Consider the following 27,451-nt stretch of genomic DNA (forward strand, 5'->3'; position numbering starts at 1 on the left):
CTACGCATTTATGCAATAAAAGGTTTGTAAGACATGGTTTATGGAGTAACTTTCTACGTAGCTTTATATCTCCTTACCGATCCCAATTCACTCCCCCAAGTCTACTAAAGTTGAATTCGTAATAAAGACGACGTACATGTAGTAGGAAATTTCAGTCTAATAAACCAGATAAAGGGTAAATGTTCGGTTTAGGGCGTTTTTTTCAGGTTGTAACTAGTTTTATCTGATGACTACTGGTTTGAGGTAGACTTTCAGAAATTTTTAGCATCGTCACGATATTTAGTTTCCTCTATTTATTTTTTCCTGTCGGTTTTCCATTATTTTTTAATTTGTTGGGAAAGACATAGAAAGCCGCCAACTTTACTAACTTGTAAAATTAATAACAATATAATAAAAAAATTTACATTTAAGAATTTTTTACAAAATATTATTATTGAATAATTTATACGTATATGATGTTTCTTAGATAAATAATTTCTAAGCTAATGTTACATCAAATGTAATTGAACAGATTCACTCTAATAGAACTATTTGTACCATAATCAAAACGTTTGATGAAGAAAATTACATCAAATATTTCACTATACAAGCAATTTCTGAAAAAGTGAATCCTGCTTAGAAATAGAAAAGTACAAATACAAGGCTCACTAGAAGCGTATTAACTCGATCGTTTGGGGCCCCTCGGAAATGAAGAAATCCGGTTTGGGGACGGCTGAATTAATGGAATCTCCCAGACGTCTGATGAAAAAGCGTAAACTGTGTAAATTGTCCCCAACCATACTATTTCTTTCGATGTAATTATGTGGTAGGTACTGGTCAATTTTCACAACTTAACATCATCCGACATCTAGAAAATTCTACACAACAAAAGCCTGTTTCAGCAGTTGTCGCTAATCTATCTTTCCATTTCAATTCCACTAATTATATTTAATCTGATAATCACGAAACAGATTGTGAATTTTTCTTTCGTCGTCTGTTCCTATGGTAAGCAACTTAATACTTGTGTCACAGGTAACATCTGACTGTTAGAACTATTTTTTAATATGAATACAAACAATACATATATAAATATAAATACACAATATATATATATAAATAAATACAAATATTACACCCAGACTTAGGCAAGAATCGAACCCACAACCCACGGAACAGAAAGCAGGGCCACTACAAACTGCGCCAACGGGCTAATCAAAAGATTAGATGGTAATACAGAATGCACAGATGCCTGGTAACTATCTGGGACTTATCAAAGGCCCGAGAGTCAGGCTCCAAAACTCGCCGCTTCATTTGTGAAGTTTGTGTAGCCTGACCATGAAGCATACGCGTTGTCTCATTAATTTTGTGGTTTGTTATTAATTACTTCAAATTGATAATTAAAACTCTCATTTACGAAATATGAAAACGGAAAATTCTTTATGAAATGTTGGTTAACACCATGTTGATAATAATCGAAAACACATATTGTCTTTGATTTGTGCATATTTGTGGAATTCAGGTTTAATTATATATGGAGTCAATATTGAAGTTAAATAACTGTATATAAATAGACAAATAATTATATCTAGTATTGTACGTAAGTGAAACTGTACATATGAGTATTATTCTGGAATAATCGGCATATGTTCGATGTCTGTGTATACCAGTTTATAGGTATTAGTGGTAGTGGTGCAATGGAACGGTCTATGCTTGGGATTTCTCTCAAAGATAGGATTACAAATGAGACTATCCGCGAGAAAACGAAAGTAACCGACATAGCCCACAGAATTAGTAAGTTGAAGTGGCAGTGGGTTGGTCATCTGTGCCGCAGGACCGATGGCCGTTGGTGTAGACGGGTCCTGGAGTGGAGACCGCGTCTTGGCAAACGCAGTGTGGGACGTCCTCTGGCCCGTTGGACCGACGATCTACGTAAGATTGCCGGTATAGGCTGGACGAGGATTGCGGAAAACCGGGATGTCTGGCGCGAACTTGGGAAGGCCTATGTCTAGCAGTGGACTGCCATAGGCTGAAGTGATGAGGTACTAGTGGTAAAGACAATGGTAGCTAAACCATTATTGATAAAATTGGTGGTCCATTTCCCTGATTTCAATCAGCTTTATAGATACTTTCTCCAATGTAACTAAATTTCTTTACAAATAGAGAGACAAAATAATTGAAAACTTCTAAATCGTGTAGTATAAGTTAAAGATAATGTTTTACTTTTAATTCCTCGCTTTTCTTCACACATACGAGAATTGAAAGTCCAAATTGCAAAGATTCTTCGTAAGCTCAACCGATGTTCTCTACAAAGTTATTTCAGGACTTGCAGACTCTCTCAATAATTCAACGGAATCAATTGGTCGGACAAAGTTTGAAACACTGAGGTACGAGAGCGTGCAAAAAAATTGTGTAGCAAGAGATAAAAGAAAAAAAATATTAAGATTGAATTGAGTTGATGAATATTGAAATATTTTAGTTTAGCGGATAATATTTGAGATGATGTAATTAGGATTCGTATTTTAACAAGATTTTTTCAAGCAATTTAGGTTTTTTCCTTAATTTATATTGTACTGGTTTTGTTATCTTCATGGTAATTTCCAATTTGTACCAATCATATTTAATTACGTTATCTATATCATTTCTTACATTCATATCAAAATTAAACATTTTTTTATTCAAGGCTTTTCAAAAGCACTCTTTGATAGGTATTTTACTTAGCAAATAATATTTTTTAAATAAATGATTATGGTCAATATTATGCTCACCGATTCGAAATACGAAGATCCTGCTGATTAGAACTAGCAAGAACTTAACAGTTACTTCAAAAACTTTCTATATATTTCAGCATTGTAAGCGGGGTCATATAAATATCGCATGTTAGCAGTTTGACAACAGCCTAACATTAATATTATTGTAAAGTTATCTAACACAAAGTTTGTCTGTCAACTGGATATCGACAGAAACCCAATAGTTCAAATACTTTTCAAGCGCTTATTGCTTCAAACTATCGCAAATGTCAAAATATAGTATATGTATATTAGCAGCGTCTTGCCTTAAAGAAATATTATGAAATTGTAAAGTATTTGGTCCAATAAAGAATTTATTATTTATTTTTAACCATGTAATTTTTTGGTTCCGTAGAATTGTTGAGATAAAAAGTAGCTTCTGTGTTATTCTAGATCTCCAGCTGTCTACGTACCAAGTTTCATTACAATCAGTAAAGAAATTTTTGCGTAAAAGAGTAAGTAATCCATCGATCCTCAAAAACTTTCGCATTTATAATATTAATAATATTAAATACTAGCTTTGCCCGCGACTTCATCCGCGCGGAATTAAAAAAAATATTGTTCAGTTCGCAGTTACAAAAAAAAAAAAAACTAAATTAAAAGTAGCCTAAGTTACTACCAGTACCGTCAGTAGTAGGAAGTACCGTCCAAATCAGTCCAACCGTTTCAAAGATTAGTTGGAACAAGCAGACAGACAGACAGACTATAGATATTTTGGTATTTTTTATCTATAAACTATATATCTATAAGCATTTAGTAAAAAGAGGTTATTTTAATATTACAAACAGACACTCCAATTGTTGTAGTAATTTAGATAAAATATGTTTGAACATAGCGCCATCTAGTGACGCATTCTGTAAACCAGTTGTCAAGCCATAACTTTCTTATTCAATAAATCATTTACTTAAATACGCATCGAAGTTACAAATTCCATAGCCATAATATAGGCTTACCGAAATTCGATAAAGGTCAGCGGTTGATTCAATAAAGCATTTAAACAGGGCAGAGTATAAATTTAAATCGTCTTCGCCCACAATCGGCTCGAACGAGTTTTCGATTTGCGATTCCTAATAAGATTTCCGTTAAAACATTGATGATAAGTTGCTGGACGTGACAAGGTAATACGGTTTATTCTTTTTACATTTATCACAATATTTAAAAAAGTGTTTGTTTTTGACGTGACAACGTTGTTTTTGACGTTACGTGACTCACTGTCCCTTTACGCTCATTGTCCCGTTACGCTCATTGTACGGTTGCGCCGCATCTATCCCTTTTCCACTCGATTGGCCTGTGCGTCCGAGGAGATGTTTTGTTATGACGTTGTCATGTTAAACTAACGTCTGTAAACAAACTTTATGGTCAATTTTTTACTCAAGTAAACAGTCAATGAGACCAAACTATTTTATTCTAAGAATTAAACTAACATCGGAATTTGTGTAACTGCAGCTACATAGTATATACTATTTCATTCATTCGTTCATTCATTTATCAATACTTTCTTCCTTTGTTCATTTATTAATAAATAAATATTGTTCAGATTTTATTAATTAAGTTAAGCCAAGAGTCCGTGTAATAATAAAAAAACGAGTGTGCTTTAGACCACACGACTGAAGTAAAACTAAGGAAACTTAACTATCGCTCTTTCTATCTCCACTAACTTATATCTCTCTCAACTTCCGTTCGACCTGCCCGATCACACTTTTCGTAACGCTCTCGCCACGCATTCACCAGCTTACTCCCCAAGCGTGCGTTAAGAAGTTTTACTATACTAAAAGTATATCGAAAAAGTAAAAATATTAATTATTAAGATACTAGACCCTTCTATGATTGCTCTGTTTTACATCCCTGTAAGTTCCTCTCGATTCTGAAACGCTACCGGTGTCTCAAATAGTGTTAAGATAAGCTGCCGATGCGGTTACTTAAACGAACTTTATCGGGTCTCACTTGACTCGTCAGTTACTTGAGAACTTACTTTTACAACTGTAAAGTTGGAATATTTGTGATAACTGAATATCATTATTGAAAGCTAGGATTCTGAAATGTGGTTTACAGTGGTCGATATAGACGAAAACCGCAAAAATAATAAGCCAATAAATATGAAAGTATTTTGTATCAATAGAAGAAAACATATGGGGACTAATAGGTTTTTGGAATAAGATCATTTTAGGAAAGTGAAGTGGTTCATTTTAATAAATCACGAACGTCTGTTCCCGATATTTTTATATAAATAATTTTTAGCTACATGTTTTATTGATAAATATACATGTAAATAATACATGTATTAAATCCAAGCTCTGAGCGGGACTCGAGCTCTCAAACCCCAGAGCAGAAAGCAGGGATATTGTACACTGCACCATCGGAATAGTCTAAAAATAAAGATAAAAAATTAATCAATATTTACAAACAGTCGAAATACGATACGATTCAGCCTATAATATCCCACAGCTGTGCATAGGCGTCATGTAGGAGAAGTATGTTTAACTGAGATAGGGCACAGCAGGAATTTCCTGCTCAAAATATGGAGCAGCCCGACTGGGGTAGTACCTTGACCTTACAGAAGATCACAGCAAAATAATACTGTTTTCAAGCAATATTGTGTTCCTGTTGGTGAGTAAGGTGACCAGAGCTCCTGGGGGGAATGGGGATTGGGTCGGCAACGCGCTTGCGATGATTCTGGTGTTGCAGGTGCCTATAAGCTACGGTAATCGCTTACCATCAGATGAGCCGTACGCTTGTTTGCCGACCTAGTGACATAAAAAAAAGGATCGGAGCTTAATACACCCCGTTGCGCCACAGTGGGTTGGAGGATATGCTACCTACAATGAGTAACGATCGCTATCAAGTGTTTATGATAACAACCGGGACAGATATTTGAATGTGCTCTCCCAGGCACGGTGAGCTGACCCGCCTCACTAGATCAGACACCCAGACCCAGTAGGAAATATTTGCGCAAGTCCAAATATCCATTCCGAACGGGAATACAGTCAAAATACTTATCAGTAATTACGACGGCTTTGAAATACCAAGGCACCAAAGTACAAAGCACTCGGAACTTAAGTTTCGATCACTGACCAAGTTTCGTATTGGAAGTACGAAACTCCAATGTGGGCCAGACCGGCGGACGTTTCATATCGTTTGCTTAATCAAGAGCTAAATGTACTTTAGGATGATATTTCAATATAAGAATTACCAATTTGCTAAATAAAATAGCTATTTTGATACTGGATTAGGTAATAAATTACTGGTATACTACATGCAATAATATAAGTAATATAAGAGAACACAGCTGAGGAGAGGTCTTCCAGCGAAATATTTTTAAACCTATTTATGGATCGATATTGAATCTAAAAAACAATTTTTTAATGTGTCTAACTAAATGATGAATTAGAATAGAACTTGGCAAAGTGTAAATAATAGTGACATTACAATTATAATTTTAGAAATTTAAAAGAAAAATCCTATCTGTTATAAATGATCGTAAAACCAACGACACATACAAACACATACACAAATATCTGTTTGTGTATAAACACACAGATTATGCAACAAATATATAGTTGCAACACAATTTGCTCATATACTTGATCCCGCGAGATATGTCCACAGTAGCCGGTAATTACGGTAGGAACACGTCCCCGTGCGGTGAATGTTAATAACCGCGACGGGTTGACAAGCTATTCATGATCAATTCGATGACAGAGTTAAAACTGTGAAATATGTTTGACCGATGTTTTACTGTAAAGCTATATAATATACTAGCATCTCGCTCCGGCTTCGCACGGCTATTTAACAAAAATTTCAACATGTTTTCTTTTATTTTTTTGAAAATGTAATATAGCCTGTCACCCGCGCAGTGTAGCTTCCCAACAGTGAAAGAATTTTTCAAATCGATTTTGTAGTTTCGGAGCCTATTCAATGCAAACAAACAACCAAAACTTTCCTCATTATAATATTATAGTATAGATAGTATAGATGATTCCACTGATGTTATTCTATCTTGCGAACTGTCAAATGTATGACGGTTTAAGATTTTTTCATTTCTATTTTAGTTTGTTTTATTTTATTTAATTGTGTATTATGTGTTTCAAAAATATAGAATACAATAACACTATATAAATATCAAATCGTTTAAAAAGTACGAGTGAAACCACGCGGATTTTCTAGTATACACCTCGTATTTTCGTTTAATAACGTGATAATATCTGCATATACTATAAAGTTTAAGTCTAAAAACTTTACGTTAATAAGAACATAAACGCCTGGCAAAGTTGAACGCTGGCACGAACAGTTCTGTATAACTCTCATAAAGAACAGGCGGTACGAAATGCGCAGTCTCAGTTATTATAATAATAATTAAATTGTATTAAAATATTAATTTCTATTAACAATTGAAACTTTTAAATGTTATTAATTATATTTTGTATTAGTCCGGTTATGATAAAGTAATTTATTAATAATTTACTACACATTAGTTATTTGAAATTATAATTGCAGGCTAGTTCGACATTGACAAAAAATTTTTTAAATTGAATTCGCGACAAATCAGCGAAAAGACGATGTAATTCAAATACGTTTGTATAGATATATTTCGTGCTTTTGATATTTTATATTGGTATATAATTTTTGATTTTTATAATTCTTAGAGTAGTTTAATTTTTTTTTTTTACTATCTAATATATAAAATCCTCGTGTCGCGGTGTTTGTAGTTAAAGTCCTCTGAAACGGCTTGACCGATTCTCATGAAATTTTGTGTGCATATTGGGTAGGTTTGAGAATCGAACGACATCTATTTTTCATCCCCCTAAATGCCCCCCTAAAATTTTTTCGATAAATTATTTATTTTTTATTTTATTATGATTTGGCGTTGATAAGTACATACAACCTTAAATTTTCACCCTGCTACCACCAACCCCTATGTTTAAATAGCGTTTAGCGGGAAGACAACGTTTGCCGAGTCAGCTAATAATTATAGTATAAATACCAGTTTTTCTGTAATAACCGCTACCTAAACAATCTTGTTATAGTTGTATACCTGAAACAAATGAAAGAAAAATTATTAATATCGCATATTATTTTTATAGCATACATTTAAACAATAGTTGCTGCAGTGATCACAATACTTAAATACAACAGCGGTGCCTGGTTCAATAACGAACAACAAATATTTTTATAGACCATACGGATACTTCCCGTATCTGGAAGTTTGTTTATTGACAACTTTTGACTATCGATTTTCTATTTATAGGAGTTCGCTGAGTGTGAATTTACTTTTTACGAGCTGACCAGACGAACTTCACACTCTGGCGTATCTACATATATTGACTTTTTATAAAGAAATAATAATGAAACCTCATTTCTTGTTTTTATTTTATAATTTTTTTTTTTTTATGATACGAGTAGATGTCAAGAATTTGTATTTGGAATTCTCCTTTGTAATTTATGTTTTAGAATTTATTAATTCTATTTTATAATTTATATTGTATATTTTGCTATATGAACATTATTTTTTTATATTATTTTTGATATTCTTTAATGAAGAGTCGGTGGAGATAGATAGAGCGAAGATCTTATCATTACTTCAACCGTTAAATATTTCATTCGCTAAAACACCACCATATACACATATATACACATTTTGTCCTGAAAATAACGAACCAAAAAATAATCCAATTTGGTGCATTCGTTCCAAAGTTATGTGGATACAATTTGGCGATTCTTTTTCATTTATGATAATTGATAATTTTTTATTTAAGATAATTGATATAAATTTGAAAATTATTAAGGTTCTGTTGTACAAAGACTATACTTCTATAATAATGAACAAAAGAATATATATGCGCGTGTGTTTCAAATACATATAGTGTAATGTCTTTTTGATTGATTTAATGTATTTTTACCTATAGTTAAAAAATTGTGTTTGCTAACAAACGAAAAAAAAACCGACTTCAATTACATCGACGAGTAATACAACGTAGATCGACGAAAAAATAGTCAAGTAACTACGCGTTATCAAAGATTACTCAAAAAGTAGTTATCGGATCTCAATAAAATTTATATGTGACCACATGACAAACACCAGCTTTCGATTAAATTAAAAATTATTAAAATCGGTACACCCAGTAAAAAGTTATTGTGGATTTTCAAGAAATTCCTCGATTTCTCTGGGATCCCATCATCAGATCCTGGTTTCCTTATCATGGTACTAAACTAGGAATATCTTCTTTCCAACAAAAAAAGAGTTATCAAAATCGGTACAGCCAGTAAAAAGTTATTGCGGATTTTCAAGAGTTTTCCTCGATTTCTCTGGGTTCCCATCATCAGATCCTGGTTTTCTTATCATGGTCTTAAATTTGGGATATCTCCTTTTCAACAAAAAAAGAATTATCAAAATCGGTACATCCAGTAGAAAGTTATGCGGCATAATACAACGTAGGTCGACAAAAAAAGCGTCAAGTAAAAACGCATTATTAGATATAACTCAAAAAGTAGTTGTTAGATCTCAAATAAATTTAAATGGGACCAATTGACTCACACCACCTTTCGGAAAAAAAAATTGTCGAAATCGGTCCACACGGTCAAAAGTTCTGATGTAACATACATAAAAAAAAATACAGTCTAATTGAGAACCTCCTCCTTTTTTGGAAGGAAAAAAAATAGCATTTAGCTTCTCTATGTAAACTATAAGTGTGCGAAATTTCATGCTCCTCCGTCCGCGCAATTTTCGTAAAAAGGGATACAAAGTTTTTGTTACACGTATTAATATATAGATTAAATTTAACTGTCACATTGAAAGATTCGATATTACCATAAAACTCAACTGTATTTCTACATTTTATTGTCTTAATAAAAAAATCCATCCAATGACAAGATAAATGAGAGTTATGAATCCGTAATTATTTTCAAGTCTCAGGAGTATATTTTATTCTACATCTTTATTGTGTTTCGCTTTTCAATCTTCCTTGAAATTATATTTTTTATTTACCTCGTTCTTTACGTCTAAAAATAAAGCAATAATATCGGTATTTTGACAAAAACACGCTAAATGAAAAATATGTCGGTGATCTTAAAATGCTGTAAATTTGAAAAAGAAAATAAAAACGTTTATTAGCCTTTTTACCACAGACAGAACGACAGGCAAATGTTTTGAACTAACAACAATTTGAGCTAAGACTAAAGCCTACTAAACTATTCGATAACATCAACATATACACATTACTCGGTATAAAAGATCACGTCCAAAAGCTCGTGTCCAACAACAATATCCGTCTAAATTCCTTCCCCCATTGTTAATCTATAAGCTTGGGTTCGTAAATGTATCCATTCCGAAACTATTTGAGCAAAATATTTCTGGCTGCGATGTTAGCGAGTTTGTAACCAAATGACATTGTTCCGTTCAACTATTTTCAATGTTAAGGGTAACAAGATTATTTTAAGTCGAGATGCTTTGGGTTTTGGTGTATTCTGTTTTCGAATAACTTCTTTGTATCCGTGTTTATATAATCTGTTTGGCAATAAATTATATTAAGGGAAAATTGAAAAAAAAAAATAGCATTCTGGTGCTTAATGTATCTGACAAGAGACCGCGTAAACTCTACTCTTACAGATACTAAATGAATGAGATTCTATTTAATACGATATTATATCTACAAAAAAAGTAAAGCACAAAATAAAAAAAACACTAGAAAAAGTAAAATAAAAGAAAAAAAATTAATAAATAATAATAAACTTGTAAAATCTTTTTACACATTGGTTTCCTTTTGAAAGTTGTTCTTTTCCTTTTATTTAAATTTAGAATGCTGACATAACGTGTAGGTTATCTCACACTGTTTTCTTTTACCGCAGCGCAGACGAATTGTAAATTCAAATTAAGCGCTTGAAAACCTGAGTTTGCACTTGAAGCCTTAGAATTCGAAACTGCAATCCCTCACTTAGATAGTAGGTCTTCTTTAAAGCTATTCGCTTTTTCTAAGTTCTCATATTTATTAATAATATTCAAGTAATTTTTACGTATTTTATATATTATTTATATAAATTAATTATATGAAATAAGTAAAATATAATATTTTATATATTTATTATAACAGTTTTACATAATTATATATGATAACAGAAGATGCTGTTAGAGGTGAAGTAGTTTCTTTAATTTTTTATTTGTTTTTATAGTAATCATAATAAATTGTATTATTAATATAAGTTAAATATAAGTAGACAACTAAATAAGTTCATATACCAAATCAAAAATTAATTTAATATAAAAACGTTATATTGGTTGAAAAAATAATATATTCATAGTCCTAATTATAATGTTATGCTTTATTGTACATCAAAAACAAGTTAACCAGAAAATTAATACAACAAAATGTACAAAGGCCTTATCGCTAAAAGAGCGATCTCTTCCAGACAACCTTTGGTAAAGAATTTCTGAAAGAGTTAAGCGGCAAATTATGCTGGAAATTTGTTAATAACGTATAAGATATATATTATAAATACACGCAGACATATAAATACATGTACATATAAAACATTGATTAGCCCCTTGGCGCATTTTGTAGTGCTTCTGCTTCGCGGGTTCCGGGTTCGATTCTCGCCTGAGTGTGGGTGAAATATTCGTATTTATATATTTATTATTTCTATGTCTATTTATCAAAAAAGTAAAATAGCTACAACACTCGGCTGTAACCTATACTAGAAGCATTAAGTTTTTTACTATAGGATCAGACCGTGTGTATATGTTATAAGATATTTATTTTGTATTTATATATGTTACTGAAAATGCACGAATAGTAAATCCTAAGATTTAAGAGTAGAACCTAAGATTTATCAAATCTTAATGGTAAAAACCCGAAAGATTTTGCGTTTCGCACTTTTACCACCATTCACTTGGTAAGTCTTAGGATTTACATTAAAGGTATGGTAAATGTTGCATACCGATGTTGACATACCGATTCAGAGACAGAAAACGCAACTCATGCTCAAGAGTATCCAATAACGAAGAAAATATAAGCTGGGCAGACAATAAGATCTAAAGCGAAATTTAATTTGGAACACCAAGCTGAAAAAATTAAAGCCGTATCGGCTGACAAATATCCAAATGTGATAGTTGGCCAAAATGTAAGACTGAAAGTACCTGACATTGACAGAGCTAAAACTGACCCTAAAAGCATTATTGCAGTTGTGATAGATGTAAAGGACAGTGAGTTTTACCAATTGGGTACCAAAATTGGGGGTAAAGCAGCTGAAGATTTTATAAAAATAGCTGCTGGAATAGAAGCTGGGCAGACAATAAGATCTAAAGCGAAATTTAATTTGGAACACCAAGCTGAAAAAATTAAAGCCGTATCGGCTGACAAATATCCAAATGTGAAAGTTGGCCAAAATGTAAGACTGAAAGTACCTGATATTGACAGAGCTAAAACTGACCCTAAAAGCATTATTGTAGTTGTGATACATATAAAGGACAGTGAGTTTTACCAATTGGGTACCAAAATTGGAATATTAAAGCAGCTTTACACACGGAATCAGTTTACCTCGTGCTCTGAAAATTTTATAAAAATAGAAGAAGTTGTTAAAGCTAAAGAAGCGAGTCTTCGAGAAGCTGTTAGGAAATTGTCGTTGACTGGAGGACAAGGATTTAAAACTGTAACTGTTTCAGAAAATGCTCGTCGAAGCCACAATAGCACTCCGTGCTGTAATAAGTATAATGGTTTTTTAACCTAGCTATTAGTTAATAATAATTATCATCTGATTTCTTAAGTTACAAACTAATTTGTTTGTAACAAGCGTATTTTAGTACCTCTTAATAAACGCCAATAATAAACCAAATAATAAAAAAAAAATACTGATTCTCTTATGTGTGTGAGAAGATATTTTACTTGTTTTAATTTTTGCTATTTAGGAAATAATTTAAAATGACTAGTTCCTAAAAAAACATGTAAATTCCAAATAAAAATAATTTCAGTTATTGACTGAAATAAATTAATAATAAATAATCTTTGTTTTATTGCAAAAACCAACTTTTACTAGCTGTCAGTGGTAAAACCTGGCATGTACTAAATTCTAATAGTAAAAGCCCGAAAAAAATGTCCCATTTTCATAAATCCTTACATTTAGCAACTCATGTCGGTAAATCCTAAGACTTAATCTTACATCTTAGGATTTACCGTGGTTCAAGCTTTTACTGTAACATATACACTAATAAATAAACGTATATGCTTATCTATAAATAAAAATACTATAAACAAAAGAAAAAAGGGAATTGCTGAAGATTAGAAACGTATAATTTTCAATTACTTTCGTCATTTTCTATGTATTGTGTCTTTTAAAGTTAAATGATTCAGACAGAAAATAATATTATCATTCCAGCCTATTGCAGTCCACTGCTGGACATAGGCCTCCACAAGTTCGTGCCAAAAATGCGTGAACTCATGTGTGTTGCCCACAGTCACCACGCTGGGCGGGCTGGTTGGTGACCGCAGGGCTGGCTTTGTCGCACCTAAGACGTTGCTGCCCGTCTTCAGCCTGTGTGTTTCAAAGCCAGCGGTTAGATGGTTATCCCGCCATCGGTCGGATTCTTAAGTTCCAAGATGGTAGTGGAACCTTGTTATCCCTTAGTCGCCTCTTACGACACCCACGGGAAGAGAGGGGGTGGCTAAATTCTTTGGTGACGTAGCCACACAGCACATAAAATGATATTATATATTAGTACAAAAAGAAAAAGAAAAGTAACGCATATATCTGCACTTCTTATACTTATTGCATTAAATCTTAAAAGCAATGTAAAGCGTAGTACGTTTGTCATCTTCTTTACATCTGCTATTACAATCTAAATAATAAAAAAAATATAATATTTTAACAACGATCGTCTCAAACTGAAAACATCTTAAAGAAAAGTATATTGTTATAAAATATCTCAAGTCAAAAATAAAAGGAATTATTGAAGAGAGTGAATACTAGGATTCTTTGAAAACATCACAAAGCAGTTTAGGGAGCGTTCAGAGTGGCACAATTTTCGGAATGTATTCCATCCGAATGGAGAATAAAACAAATCTGTCTTCGTAGCGTTTAGCTCTTATTTCCATCCACTTCCCAGCTATTTCCTGTTCCGCGAACGGTACAAGTGATAACTGTATAGCGGATATTGTGACGAATAAAATTATATCATTCGAGTTAAGTATTTGTTTATTTATTGATATTGGTCTCTTAGATTTATACAGGGTGTGGCGTAAATAGTGGTCCACCGTTAAGGATTCGATAAACCAGGTAATTTACTATAACATATTACAATTTTATCCATTTTTACCCAAAGGTTCCGGAAATATTTTTATTTTTTATTTTTTTACGATATTTGTACCCCTTGTTACAAATTTGGTTGTAGTTTTAACAAATACCATTATTTTTTCATTTTGATTACTGGTAATTACTGCTGAACACTAGAGCTATCGTTAAATAACATGTTTTTAATGTAAATTTAAGGCTTTTGAAGAAAAAAATTGGTTTTACTCTACTTTAAACCCAAATTTTTAACATATCATGCTAATTCAAGAGCGATTTTTGTAAAAAAAATGTACTAAGCTGTCAGTGCCCATTCATTTAAAAATATGCCTACTAAATACCAATTTCAAAATGGTATCACAATAGCAGATCCTTTTGTTTAACAGAAAGATATCCAATTTTAATTGAAGAAAGGAAGATTTTCATTAAAATACATTTTAAAATTTAGTTGCGTTAATACTTATGATTTTTGTAAAAAAAAGAAACTACACTGTCAGTGCCTATTCATTTTAAAATATTCCTACTAAACACAGATTTTAAAACGATTTGCCATCCCATTAATAAAAAAAATTATGGCAATTTTAATTGAAAAAGACTTAAAATAAAAATAAAAAATTACTACTGTTACAGAGTGATCTTGGCCTAACTTGTAAATTAGAACAAGGTATTTAAAAAAAAACAAGTCATACTGTCATCGTTTATTATTATTCTTTGACATGATTACAAACACTGTAAAAATTACACCAAATGCTCGAAATGGCCCCAATTCGCAGCTATACATGCTCTGCAACGTCGAATATACAGTGTTTGTAATCATGTCAAAGAATAATAATAAACGATGACAGTATGACTTGTTTTTAACCGACTTCCAAAAAAGGAGGAGGTTCTCAATTCGACTGTATTTTTTTTTAATGTATGTTACATCAGAACTTTTGACTGTGTGGACCGATTTCGAGAATTTTTTTTAAATCGAAAGGTGGTGTGTGCCAATTGCGCCCATTTAAATTTATTTGATATCTAACAACTACTTTTCGAGCTATATCTAATAATGCGTTTTTACTTGACGCTTTTTTCGTCGACCTACGTTGTATTATACCGCATAACTTTCTACTGACTGTACCCATTTTGATTATTCTTTTTTTGTTGGAAAGGGGATATCCCTAGTTTAGAACCTTGATAAGGAAACCAGGATCTGATGATGGGATCCCAGAGAAATCGAGGGAAACTCTCGAAAATCCGCAATAACTTTTTACTGGGTGTACCGATTTTGATAATTTTTAATTTAATCGAAAGCTAATGTTTATCATGTGGACAGACATAAATTTTATTGAGATCTGATAACTACTTTTTGAGTAATCTTTGATAACGCATAGTTACTTGACTATTTTTTCGTCGATCTACGTTGTATTACTCGTCGATGTAATTGAAGTCGGTTTTTTTTCGTTTGCGAGCAAACACAATTATTTTTTAATGCCTTGTTCTAATTTACAAGTTAGGCCAAGATCACTCTGTAACAGTAGTAATTTTTTATTTTTATTTTAAGTCTTTTTCAATTAAAATTGCCATAATTTTTTTTATTAATGGGATGGCAAATCGTTTTAAAATCTGTGTTTAGTAGGAATATTTTAAAATGAATAGGCACTGACAGTGTAGTTTCTTTTTTTTACAAAAATCATAAGTATTAACGCAACTAAATTTTAAAATGTATTTTAATGAAAATCTTCCTTTCTTCAATTAAAATTGGATATCTTTCTGTTAAACAAAAGGATCTGCTATTGTGATACCATTTTGAAATTGGTATTTAGTAGGCATATTTTTAAATGAATGGGCACTGACAGCTTAGTACATTTTTTTTACAAAAATCGCTCTTGAATTAGCATGATATGTTAAAAATTTGGGTTTAAAGTAGAGTAAAACCAATTTTTTTCTTCAAAAGCCTTAAATTTACATTAAAAACATGTTATTTAACGATAGCTCTAGTGTTCAGCAGTAATTACCAGTAATCAAAATGAAAAAATAATGGTATTTGTTAAAACTACAACCAAATTTGTAACAAGGGGTACAAATATCGTAAAAAAATAAAAAATAAAAATATTTCCGGAACCTTTGGGTAAAAATGGATAAAATTGTAATATGTTATAGTAAATTACCTGGTTTATCGAATCCTTAACGGTGGACCACTATTTACGCCACACCCTGTATAATGGAGCTAATGTACTATGAATTACACGAGAACAATTATATTTTTCTTTATAAAGATGACACTAAATTAAAAAAAAAACGTCAAGCAATGACAATAATAAGTTGAAACCAAAAATAACAAGAATGTTAGGTTGTGTTTAACAATCACGATTCAGCCTGTAACATCCCACAACTGGGCATAGGCTTCTTTTTCTGTGCAGGATATGGATTGGAGCTTAGTCCTATACTGCGGGTTGGCGGATATGTTACATACTATGAGCAACGATCGCTATCAGGTATTTATGATAACAACCGGAAACCGACGACTTAACATACTCTCCGAGGTAAAGTGGGGACACTCGCAAGGACGCATATGGATATGCGTCCTTGTGGGTAGCCAGAAAGAATATTTTGTACGAATATAAATACCCATCCAGAGCGGGAATCGATATTACTAACCGTCGGTGTTTCAGGGTGACTGCACGCATCACTACACCAGAGCGGTTGTTGTTGTTTAACATACTACGAAATTCGATTATTTGCGGCATATTTGGTTGATAATGTTATAAATATGACATGAAATAAAACGTTATTTATTTAATTTCGAAAAATATGGTTATCGAATTTCAATAATGCATATAGTATTTCGAAATCAGTTTTATTAGTATATCTATAAATAAAAACAGTTACAAACCAATTGCTATCGAATATAAATAAAATAACTATTAAGAAATTTGATTTGATAATTAGTAAAATAATATAAAATAATAAAATATATATTAAATATTTTTATTATTTAAATTCCTCGCTTACAATTTGCACCCGATTATGTCTTTTATTGTTATCGCTCAGCGGAATGAATCTCGCAATTCCTTAGAATCTTTCCACCTGAATACTTTATATGATCGAATTTTTATCTTTTGACTAAGCTGCAGCTTGTTTTATATAATTACATTCATCGTTCTTGTAATACAAAGATAATTCATTGGATATTAAAAGAGAGCGGTATGTGACACTGTTGGGGCAGCTGGTGGGGCTGAAACTCTTGAGCATAGAGAGGCTCTGGTTGAACGCATGAATTTGGCTTTGAAAGAGGTATCCGATTAGGGTGACGCCAACCTAGTAAAATTTAATGCTTCCAAAACGCAAGCGTGTCTTTTCACAGCTAAACGGAGTCCATTCCCAGTAACTCCGACTTTCCGAGGTGTATCTGTACCGATCACCGATAGTGTTGATCTTCTAGGCATAAATATTTCGTTTAATATGAACTTCGGACAATGCATAGAATCCAAGGCAAAAATTGCTGGTAAGAAACTTGGTATCCTCAATAAAGTCAGGCAGTACTTCACACTGGAACAGCTTCTTACTCTGTACCAAGCACAAGTTCGATCTTGTATGGAGTACTGTAGCACTTATGGGATGGCTCTGCCAAGTACCAGCTCGCTGCTTTGGATTCTGTGGATCGACGCGCCAGAAGACTCATTGGTGACAAATCGCTGGTTTGCTCTAGACTTCAAGGTCGTTTGTCGGTATTTTACAGGTTATATTTCGGAGAGTGTGCTCTAGAACTATACAATTTGTTTCCACCATCACCTTTCTACCACCGAAACGCAAGGCATCGCATGAATCTGCACCGCTATGTGGTTGAAATCCCACGATCTCGCACTAAACGGTTTGCTTCCTTGTTCCTAATACGCACCGCAATAATTTGGAATGCCCTTCCGGCTTCCGTTTTTCGAACAAACTATAACTTGGATATCTTTAAATCAAGAGTGGTAGTAGGAGTAGGCATTTTCTAGGCAAGCGTGCACCATCTTAGGCTGCATCTTCACTTGCCATCAGGTGAGATCGCAGTCAAGTGCTAGTCTATATATTAAAAAAAAAGAAGTACAATAATTATCACTTTACAAAATTACAAAAAAGTATTTATATTTCAAATCAACTTACGCATAACTACGTAAGTTGATTTGAAATTGCTTTCAATAGTGCCAAATGAGAACAAAAAATTTACCGACCGTCAATTATATTGACGTAGTTTCAAAATTAAACCCGTCATATATATAATTTTAAAAATGAATTAATTATAAAAACGTAAGTATTTTTATTACCTATAAAATGACATATAATTTATGTGGAGTAATTGTGAAGTTTTTTCTAAAAAGGGAGGCAAACATCTTACCTTAGCGTATTAATATATATGATGATGTATTAAATATTAGTACTTTTTGTGAACTTTAGAAAAAAGTTAAAGTAGTTTTAAATACTTAATATTTTCGTTTTGTCGCAATGCAATAGTATAAAAATTAATACATATATGTTTATATAAAAATATAAAAATATTTCACTGTAGTAGCAATATCTATTTACACAACACTATTGCTATATATATTATTTTATGTATAACAAAATAACGAAAAAACCAACAATGATTTTAGTAGATCATTGCATTTGACGCAGTCGTAAAGTTATTCTTTGTTACAAGTGGAACGTGTCCGAAATGAAGATATCAGGAATGAAATTTTATTTATTTTATTTTATTTTATTAGGATAGATAGATTTTGTAGGAATATGAATAAAAAAAGCTTATAACACACACAGGCACACCATGCTGTAGATAACCCAAAATTTTTAAGAACTTAGTGAATGCAATTCAATTTCGGAATATCCTCTCTTAGAACCGGCTAAACGATTTCAAAAGATTGTAAAAATTGGTATGTAACAAAGACTTCATTAATTTTCTTTTATTCAACACTAGCTGTACCCTGCGCGCGTTGCTACGCTTTGTTACACATACTTAATACGTATAAGAAGAGGTACTTCATATTTAGTGCATACATATTGGTGTTTGCTCGCAAACGAAAAAAAAATCGACTTCAATTACATCGACCTACATACCACGTAATAGACAAAAAAAATTAACAAACGCACTAGTCGTCACTACGATTTTCGAGATTCCATCTTCAGATCCTATTTTCATTATCATAATACCACACTTGGGATATCACCTTTCCAACAAAAAAAGAATTATCAAAATCGGGTCATAAACGACGAAGTTATCCCTGAACGTACCTAAAAAATATATGTACGGTCGAATTGAGTAACCTCCTCCTTTTTTGAAGTCGGTAAAAAAATTGCTCTCAGTAAAAACTACTTGCATACTATAAGAATATTTAAAAAAAAATATTTTATTTTAGTTTTGACCAAAAAATTCTAGCACTTAAAATCAAGAATCCGTTCTCACTATAGATTGGAGAAACGTCAATACGACGGATTTGTACAAAAGTTTGACGGAGAAACGAGATTGTGGGGTTTCTCCGCAATATATCCTGCAAGATTGATAAGCTGTCAACCCGAGAGCGGTATTCAGGGATTTAGTAAAAGTGAAACGTTGATTCTACTAGAAACTAGGGTGCTACTGCAAATATTACTTGCCTTTAAGTTTACGGGATTTTAAAGTGATAAGTTGATCAACCCGTAGCAGCATCGGAGCAGCCCGACTGGGGAAGTGCCTCAACCTTACAGAATATGACAAATAATAATACAGGTTTTAGTAGTGTCGTATTCCTGTGGTGAGAAATGTAGCCAGAGCTAATGGGAAGGATAGGGGGATAGGGTAGGCAAAATACTTGAAATATTCTGGGCGTTGCTGGCGTCGATTGGCTATGGTATCCACTTATCATCAGCTAGGCCGTACGTTTATTTGCCCACCGAAGTTATGACCTTTTTTTCCTGTATCGCTTTTAAATTATACCATACTGCGCCACTTACCGCGTCGAGTAAGACATGCGAGGGATTTCTTGTCACATTTCTCTCTCTTGTATTAGTTCACGTGAACTATGGTCGCGTACTTTTACTACTTATTATTGTGTACTTAGTGTTGTTAGTTCGTAAAACTTGTTCGGAAGGGATTTGAATCTTTAACATTTGACTTTTCAACTTGTTAAAGATACAAGTTTTATATGATTATTGTTTATGTTTTATATGATTTTTTTTGTAAATAGCGTATATACATACATTTATACATTTGAATATATAAATATATATTTATGTTTCTTTAAAGTACACTAGCCTCCTTTCATAGGCTATTTTTTTTTGTCCGTTTCTGTTCTATTAGATTTTAGACTAGGTTTCGAATTATAAATTTCTAAATTTAAATTTTGTCAATTCGATTTTAATATACTTATCAATTTTATCGTGTACTTTGTAAACTCATGATAAATTTATTAAATAACGATTTTAAATAATATTATAATAACTAAAGAATTAGCGCATCTTTTTAAAATATCAACAAAAAACATTCAATAATGAAAATGTATAAAAAGTGAAATGAAATTCTCTGATTTATTTCTTACAAAGATACGGCGTTTTCACATTTTTTTTTATCACGAAGGCATATTTTTATTAGTCCATAGAACGGCATACAATGTTCTTTTCCTTTGAAACTGCCCACAATCAAACCTCCCTTTGCCTTATCTATATTCTTCAGTGAACATTCAAAGGAGTTACCCAAACAACCCTAGATGAAATGCGGTTTATTTCGTCTTCTATATAAAAAATATTCAATAATCAAACATCAAATAACTCAATGATATGAACTAAACGCTTAACTCTTTACACTGAACGACTCCCAGTAGGATTTCGGAAACACATATAATAGGCAAACATCAACGCTCTGACCAAAACACACATCTACATATATAGCTAATACAGACACAGCGTAACAGCCAGTGTCGTGACCGCTGTGCCAAAGCGTGACTCTGGCTCATCAGTCTGTAAACATCCTCACTGGTCCTCATGTTCATATAGGAGAAGAATCAAAGCAGGAGTGTTAAGTTCACATAAAGAAGATAGAAAGAATTAATATTAACTTCATACACCTCTTTATTACTACAAAAGCAATTTCCAATGTCCAAACAAGATCTAATGTGTCACAAATAAACCCCTAATAACCTGCACTAAAATCCCCACTATAACCCCCGGCTTACAAACTCATCCAAGAATTACATTCATATGAATTCAGTGTTCGCTCTAGGAGAACACGCTTAATGAATGCTCCAAGTCTTACAGAGATGTATTAAATAATATTACGTATGAGAATATAGCGTCGTATTCATGTATTTATATATAATAAAATATACAAATTAAAAATTTAATTTTATTTGTATACTTGCTGTCGATTTTTACAATGCAACTCTTGAACTAGACAATCTTGAAATTCGTTGCGTCAATCGCTATGTTTTTTTTTTGTAACTTTCTTGAAGTTTTTCGTGATTTTATGTAATTATTTTTTTGGAGTTCTCTGCCTAAACTATAACAAGGGTACCTATTTCGTTTTCTGTGTGTTTATTAAAATGGTAAAAGGCTGTGTGTATGTGTGTGTGTATGTAGCTAGTTAAAACAATAATAACTAATAAAGCCACCAATTCCGAGAACACGATATACATGTGTTTAGCTTCTGTAACTATAAGTCCACGGAACGAACGGGAAATGAATCTCGCAGCAATAATAAGTAATAACATAATTTAAACAAATACATCTACAGAACAATTTCCATACATAAAATATTTAACCAGAAATCTAGTAGCTGGTAATGTAATTGAATTAGCTATAGCTAAGTAATTGTATTGATTAAGCACGAGTATCGCTAATTGTAATTTATATGGTATTTTCTACGCTGGATTTATGTCGCTTAGTGGATTCTAATTAGTCTACTTACTAAAACCTACTAAGAAGGTGGTATGGAATGATTACATATAATTTTTTTTACTTCTTTACAAACAAAAACTCTTAGATCCGGCCTAAGATGCATCTTACCATAACGATAAAGCTTAAAAACTTCTTCATTTCCAAAAGAGGTTGAGAATTGTCCGGCTATAGGATATTTGCAAGTTGTTTCATTACGAATAAAGTTAGACTAGTTATGTACATACATACATATAATCACGCCTCTTTCCCGTAGGGGTAGGCAGAGACCACTTCTTTCCACTTGCTACGATCCTTACATACTTCTTTCGTTTCGTCCACTTTCATTATTCCCTTCATACATGCTCTTCGGTTTAGGGTACTCTTGACCTGGCCTTTTTTCAAGACGTCCCTTATTTGGGCTCGGAACGTCCGCCTAGGTCTACCTCTTCCAACCCTTCCATCCACACTTGCCTTATACACTATTTTCGTCAATCGTTTTTCACTCATTCTCTCGACATGACCAAACCATCTGAGCATACCTTTCTCAATTTTTGCCACTTCATCTTCTTTCAGACCACAACGTTTCCTTATCTCACTATTTCTTATTCTGTCTATTAAACAGAAAACGGATGAACAGATTTGCAAAATAAGGTAAATCTTCTGTTGAATCTTGAAAAACTTATCTTTTCTTAGTAATTTTAGGTTACAAACTTATATAATGAAGAAAAGAATACACGGAGAAGCTATATAGTAAAGCAAATAATATAATAACAAATGATTTTTATGTATTATATATTAATGATTGTATATAACTCTATCATGTATTCAATTTCCATAATGTTATTATCTCTCAAAAACATTTTCAATAAACTAAATATTTCAAAGTTACTCTCAACAATATTATATTTTTATACTTCACTTTAGTTCTTTGACGTATCGAAAACATTTTCAAAGCATTTACAACTCGTATAAAGAAATAAAAAAAAGGGTACAAAAAAATCCAGAACCAACTGAAAAATAGCGTTCCGTATGTTACACTCTACGAGCGGAATGTTAGTTGAAACTTTGAATAATTTCACATCAAAAGCTGAAAAACGTGAATAACGTTAAAATCGGAATGAAGGTTAAAAATTGCCGCGTTGACCGTTCGGGCCTTTCAGCAGAGTAGCGCTGTCAAAGAAATGAAGCGCTTTTTTGTTATACTTAGGAAGTGGGTTACCAGATTCTGTGACTGAATTAATGTCCTTAACGTTGATTCAATGGCTATTCAGCTTGCATTTTTTTACTACGACCTGCGATACTAATTTCTGTTAATTAGAGAGATTCTGTCATTGAAACTATTCTCTACGTGTTTTGTTCTCAAAAGTTGCTATCTATAAAGGTTATATCGTAGCCATTGACTGTGAAGCGTTTATTTACTTATTAAAGTAATACCTCTTTTGGCGCGTTAGGGAAAAATTATGAGAATTAATTTTTACGATGCGCGCGCACACCGTCACGAAAAAAAACCGACACCTTGAAGTTAGCTAGTCAACGAAGAAGAAGTTAGCAACGTGAAGTTAGCTAGCCGATGAAGTATAACTTCTTACGTGCGTACATAAGTACACACACTTTTTTATTTATCCTGTATATTATTCTTAATGTATCCTTGATTCTGTAATCGTAAAATAGCTGACATATAAATAGAGAATATTTTTATAGTCGTGTAAAGGAACATTTCTAGTTTGGTTGGGATTAAAGAAAAATGTTATTTCAAGAACGCCTTTGTGAATAGAATAGCAACAAACCTTTCTCAATACTATTGCTCACTATTTTTTATCGGGCGCATTTTCTTTGTTACATTGAATTTTTTTTAACTCATTTGCTCTAAGCATATTTTATAAAATAAATTAAGGCCTGTTTCACGAGTTGTTGATAAAGTTTACCCTGCAAATAAGTTACGATTAGAGTTTAACAACAGGAGTTAGAATAGGCCATGAGGACCTCGTTCACCTCCATAAACTACAAGTTTTAGAATCATACTTGCGACTAGAAATATAACATAAATAAATATCTCATAAATACAGTTAAATAAGATGGCGAAAAGGAATAATACATCGATAAATTTTATATGTTGAATATAGTCATCCGTCAAATAGTGATATCCACAACTGATGAAATAGGCCCTAATAGATATTGCATTTAGATATAACATTAGAATATGAAAAGATAATTATACTACTCTAAGAGTTAAACTAAAGAAATACAAATTAATAGACAATTTTTGTTTACAAAAATACATGTTTTCAACGAATTTCAAGAATATATTTTCATTGATACCACGTCTTAAATGCGTACCTACTTTAATAACGTCTCACCAAATCCTCTTAAGCTCAATCCCTCGAAAGCACATTATATTATTTGTAAGTGACTGAATATGAAATGTTATGAAATATTTTTGTAAAAAACCCAATATAATAACAATACTTGTTTTATCTGATTTTTGTGCATTTGTAAGATGATGCTTTAGCTTGATCAGTTTTAAAAATATTTATGAAAAAAGATATATTTTAAATATAAAAGTAATTTGGTTATTTATTAATTTTATTATTTATTGAAACGAAGTTCCTTACAAAATAGGAGTTGCGGAGGGGTTTAAAGGTATTAAGATAATTTTTTAAAATAGTTTTTTTTTTAATAATTATCAATAAAAAAATCATAATAAAAAATGTACAAGATACGACACCACATGGTTATTTATATATATTTTTCCTCCATATCCGATAAAGCCTTCATGATAGTAACATAACAATTTATACGTTAGTTTAACACTTAACATTGAAACAATAAAGTTTTTAATCGCATAATTTAAAAAAATATTCCAGAATTTCATAGCGGAAGAGGAACAGGCAGGCGGAAATAAAACCCGGGCGAGATGGAAGCGGGATTCAGTCCGGGATAGCGCGCTAATGCCGGCAAATTCTGCCCTGTTTGTGCTAACCACATATACGTAGTTTTCTATTCCTGTATTCCTTCAAATTAGGGGTTACATAGGTGTAATAGATCACGTTCTTAGTAAAAAAAAATTCTATGATACAATATAGACGAGCTACTTTGACAGACTCGTTCGGCGTTCCACATGATTCGTGAGCGCGTAAGCTCGGCTAACATTTACAATGAAAAACATTCTACGAGAAAAAGAATTCGTTTCCATATGCGCTACTTTAGTTGCATGCGGCAGTTAGTATTGAGCAGTTAGTTAACATTTCATTTTTACGAACTTTTTTACGACTAAGAAAAACATTATTGGACGGTTATGCAGAAGTAAGTTGCTAGAATAGCTCGTATGGAGCTATTCATTAATTACGCCCCGAGGAACAGGGGTAGAAATCTGCCATCTAGCAGCTTATTTAGGAAGTATTGATCGACTATAAAATAAAAATAAAAACTAAATTGCCAAAATCATCCTTTCATATTTAATTAATAGCTTTTATTAAGACAAAGTAAAATTAAAAAAAAAAAAACGGCTAGGATTTTCTTTCTGTGGAACGTGATCAATCACTCCTACGAAAAACCCCATTTGAAAGAACGCAGTAAGGGAGTCAAACGGCCTGTGTATAAACCTTGAGATATGTTTTTATACTTCAATAAAGAGATCTTAGTTTTTATTTATCCAACTAACTTTTTCTGGAGAAAATTCTTTTTCTTTATTTATATTTATGTGTAATGAAACTTTTTAATATAATTTCTACGTTGAAATGTTTCTTAGATATGAGCTAATAGCTTTGTCATTTCGTATTGACGAATGGAAAGCAATTTGTGCTTTTCGTTAGAATCAGAAAAATGTAGCAGGAAGTATGGCAAAAAATGATTGACGAGCCACTTGTATTACGAATTGATTGAAATTGGAAAATATTTTATAATATGTTCAAATTTAGTCTTATTATGTCGTTTTTTGTAATTTTATAACTTAAAAACTAATTTTAGTACGCCACACTGTAACACGACACGATACGATGATTTAATGTAATTGTTCGTACAATCAAGGTCCTAATTAAAATCATTTTTTTAAAATTTATTTCACACTTCTAAGCTTATCAATATTGATTTACGTTTTCTGTTCTTTAAACACCAAATTATATTTAATTTTAGAATTCTCTATTTACCTATAGAGTCAAAATTTAACAGACAAAACGTAATCACAAAATTAATTACATGATGTGTTAACACAAAACAAATACAATGCCTAAATCATATTTTATAGGTAAAGCAAAAAGTATGGCTGATTATTTTTTTATTATTATTTAGGAACAAACAGTTGTTGACAATATAAAAAAAAAATACATATATGATAATAATTTTAAACCTATAGTTCCCTGAATTACATACAAAGAAAAATTAAAATATGAAACTTGTACAGCTAGATTGTTACATATTTAAAAGAAATTATGACGACAGAATGTTTTTATTTCAGCTATTTAATGAATTTTCTACTCAAATATTGTGATTAGACAATAATGACATTGACTATAGTGTTGTCATAACTACCTCCACTTAATATCGACTAAAGATATCTCTAACACAAAATATCGATTAAACATAATATCTGCATTCCACCAGTGCACACCCTTATCGACAAATTGATCGCAATGGCCATCTGTGCACCTGATTAGGGTTGTGATTAGAGAGAATTATCGATATCGATAAATTTTATTATGGCATTTTAAGATTTCTGCTTGATGTTGGTGGTGTAATGATAATGGTTTTTTAACCGACTTCCAAAAAAAGGAGGAGGTTACTCAATTCGACCGTATATATATTTTTTTTATGAATGTTCGGGGATGCCTTCGTCGTTTATGAACCGATTTTGATAATTCTTTTTTTGTTGGAAAGTAGATATCCCTAGTTTGTTACGATGATAAGGAAACCAGGATCTGATAATGGGATCTTAGTGAAATCGAGGGAAACTCTCGAAAATCCGCATAACTTTTTACTGGGTGTACCGATTTTAATGATTTTCAATTTAATCGAAAGCCGATGTTTATCATGGTTACATTTAAAATTTTTGATAGTGCATATTGTATTACTTGTCGATATAATTGAAGTCGGTTTTTCTTCGTTTGCCTGCAAACACAATTATGTGATATTAAAAATTATTGTAAGAGACCATCAACTCATGTGGTCAAAAATATTTACAGTAGGTCTGTAGATATGTTGTTTATTTAAAAATATTAATAAATAATTTTTACCAATAAAAACTGGAGTGGAGGCAAAAATATTTTTGTCTGTGTAACTTGTTGCTATAACTTTTTTTTTTACTTAATTTAAAATAAAAGAAATAGTTTGTACTTGTGTATTGTTTGTGTTTCTGGACCCCCCGATACAGGAGAAACTCCTAATTAAGAAGAAAATCCTATTATCCGTTCAGTGTAAGGCGTTAAAAAAATTGTATTCAAAGGATACGGAGGGCTATTTCTTGAAACATTTTTACACAGAAATATTTAAACCCTGTAATACTAGGTTCGTAATTTAAGTGAACCCATTAGACAAACCACACATTACACGTGATG

Source organism: Melitaea cinxia, chromosome 21 (genome assembly GCF_905220565.1).
Source record: "Melitaea cinxia chromosome 21, ilMelCinx1.1, whole genome shotgun sequence".
Taxonomy (NCBI): Eukaryota; Metazoa; Arthropoda; class Insecta; order Lepidoptera; family Nymphalidae; genus Melitaea; species Melitaea cinxia.